This window comes from Cebus imitator, unplaced genomic scaffold, assembly GCF_001604975.1.
Source record: "Cebus imitator isolate Cc_AM_T3 unplaced genomic scaffold, Cebus_imitator-1.0 Scaffold122, whole genome shotgun sequence".
Taxonomy (NCBI): domain Eukaryota; kingdom Metazoa; phylum Chordata; class Mammalia; order Primates; family Cebidae; genus Cebus; species Cebus imitator.
The window spans coordinates 5,209,883-5,213,153 of record NW_016107437.1 but is presented as its reverse complement, the minus strand read 5'-3'; positions in this window follow the sequence as shown (position 1 = coordinate 5,213,153).

Below are 3,271 nucleotides of genomic sequence, written 5' to 3'. Positions count from 1 at the left end.
TCCCTCCCCTTCCTCCCCTTTCTTTCCCTCCTTTTTCCCCTTTCCCCCTCCTTTCCCTCTTCCTCCCTCCCTCCCCCAACACTACTCTTCCCTCTGTCCTTCGTGCCTTCCCCCGTCTCCATACCACATGCCTTCTCCCTCCCCTTCCCCTCCATCCCCTTCCACTGCCTCCCCCACCTTCCCCTGTATATATTTGGTTAATATCCAGAATGCATAAAGAACTCCTACAAACCAATAGCACAAAACCAAATGGCTCCAAAAATGGCCAAAGGACCTGAGCAGACTCCTCCAGAGAAGACAAGCGCATGGCCAAGAGGCAGACAAAAAGCTGCTGAACACCACTCCCCAGCGGAACTGCAAATCCAAACGGCAGTAGGCCATCGCCGCACACCTATTAGGGCGGCTGTTCTCAAAAAAACAAGGCAACAAATGTTGGCAACGTTGTGTCTTACATCCCACTGTGGCGGGATGTAAGATGGTGTAGCCATGATAGAAAATAACATGGAATTGTCTAGAAGAATGAGACAGAACCACCACAGGATCCAGCAATCGCACTTCTGGGTATGCATCCAAAAGAATCAAAATCAGGATCTAAAAAAGAGATTTGCATATTTGCTGCAGCACTATTCACAATATCAGAGATACAGAATCGACTCAAATGTCCATCAGATGATGAGTGGATAAAGAAAACATGGTATAGTCATATAGCATAATATTACTCAGTCTTAAAAGGAGAGAGACTGGGTGTAGTGGCTTATGCCTCTAATCCCAGCACTTTGGGAGGTCAAGGCAGGTGAATCACTTGAGCCCAGGAGGGAGTTCGAGACCAGCCTGGCCTTCACGGCAAAACCCCATCGCTATTAAAAATACAAAAAATCAGCTGGTCGTGGTGGCGGGCACCTGTAATCCCAGCTGCTTGGGAGGCTGAGGCACAAGAACTGCTTGAACCTGGGAGGCAGAGGTTGCAGTGAGTTGAGATCGCACCATTGCACCCCAGCCTGGGTAACAGAGTGAGACTTGGTCTCAAAAAAGGAAGAAAACTGTTAAATTCAGAGTCTCCCTCTGTTGTCCAGGACTTCGCCTGCCTTAGCCTCCCAAAGTGCTGGGATTATAGACGTGAGCCACTGTGCCCAGCCAAGATTAACAAATTCTAAGGCCAGATGCAGTGGCTCACACCATAAATCCAGCACTTTGTGAGACCAAGGTGGGAGGATTGCTTGAAGCCAGGAGTTTGAGACCAGCCTGGGAAACAAAGCGAAATCTGGTCTCTACATAGAAATTTTAAAAATTGGCCAGGCACAGTGGTTCATGCCTGTAGTCCTAGCACTTTGGGAGGCCGAGTCGGGCAAATCTTGAGGTCAGGAGATCGAAACCTTCCTGGCCAACATGGTGAAACCCCGTTTCTACTAAAGAAATACAAAAATTAGCCAGGCATGGTGGTGTGTCCCTGTCGTACCAGCCAGTGGGGAGGCTGAGGCAGAAGAATCACTTGAACCCAGGAGGCGAAGGTTGCAGTGAGCCTAGATCACACCAGTACACGCCAGCCTGGGTGACAGAGTGAGACTCTGTCTCAAAAAAAAAAAAAAAAATTATCCCTGGCACTGTGGCACATGCCAGTCCCAGGTACTTGGGAGGCTGAGGTGAGAGGATAACTTGAGGCCAGGAGTTCGAGGCTGCAGTCAGCCATGATTGCACCATTGCATTCCATCCTGGGTGACAGAGCAACACCCTGTCTCAAAAAAAATTAGAAGTTCTAGAGATCCGCTGTATAACATAGTGCCTATAATTAACAGTACTTCATTATACACTTAGAAACGTGTGAAAAGGGGAGACCTCAAGCTAACTGTTCTTACCAGAATTTTCAAAAATAAAAGTCAGTGGTGGGGGCTGGGCATGGTGGTTCGCACCTGTAATCCCAGCACTTTGGGAGTCCGAGGCGGGTGGATCACCTGAAGCCAGGAGTTTGAGACCAGCCCGGTCAACGTGGTGAAACCTTGTCTCTACAGAAAACACAGAAATTGGGTGGGTGTGGTATAATCCCAGCTACTCGGGAGGCTGAGATAGGAGAATCGCTTGAACCCGGGAGATGGAGGTTGCAATGAGCTGAGACTGCACCACTGCACTCCAGCCTGGGCCGCAGAGCAAGACTCCACCCAAAAAAAAAAAAAAAAAAAAAAAAAGTCAGTGATGGGAGTTGGCTTCCAGAATATAGGTGTCAGTTCCTTGTCTAGAGTTTCAGAAACCAAAGCCACAAACGGTATTGGTGCCACTCACACGTTGCCCGTCTTGCTGAAGGCAGTGAGTAGGAGTAGCGCAACGTCTTTGATTGGAAGGAAGGAAAAGGATAAAATGACTAGAGGATTAAAAATAAAAATCAGGCCGGGCGCGGTGGCTCACTCCTGTAATCCCAGCACTCTGGGAGGCTGAGGTGGGTGGATCACGAGGTCAGGAGATCAAGACCATCCTGGCTAACATGGTGAAACCTCGTCTCTACGAAAAATGCAAAAAATTAGCTGGGTATGGTGGCACACGCCTGTAGTCCCAGCTATTGGGAGGCTGAGGCAGGAGAATCACTTGAACCCAGGATGTGGAAGCTGCAGTGAGCCGAGATCGCGCCACTGCACTCTAGCCTGGGTGACAGAGCAAGACTCTGTATTGAAAAAAAAAAAATCAGATTTTCATCCTCAAACGCCGGCTTGTTTGTGAATTGTTTCATAAGTCAAATATCACTCCCTGATTTACCTTTGAGGGCGGTGTATTTTCCTACACTGATTTGCCTAAAGCTACCTGCATCCAGTGCTCCCAGGGTCATCAGATTCTTGAAAGCTCTTTTGTGCCCAACCTGAACGTCCCTGCATCTGAGCGCCCCAGGTATGTGGCTAAGACCTCCTGATTAGGGGTCCAGCCAGTCTGGATTGCAGTCCTGGTCCTGCTGTTTTCTGCCTGTGTGACCTTGGGCAGGATACCTTGCCTTTCTGTGCCTCAGTTTCCTTCTGTGTACACCCAGGAAAACACACATCACTTGTGCTGAGGGTTGTCAGAAGATTCAAATGAGACAGTGTTTGTAAGATGCTGAGCACTGGGTCCGCTAGACGTGGGCATGCAACAAACAGAAACTGACTACCCAGTGTTACATTCTGATTATCTTGGGGAGAGACTTGGGGCAACCGATTAGAGAGATGATTAAAAGGTAGAAGAGGCTAGGTGCAGGAGCTCACGCCTGTAATGCCAGCACTTTGGAAGGCTGAGGCAGGCAGATCACAAGGTCAGG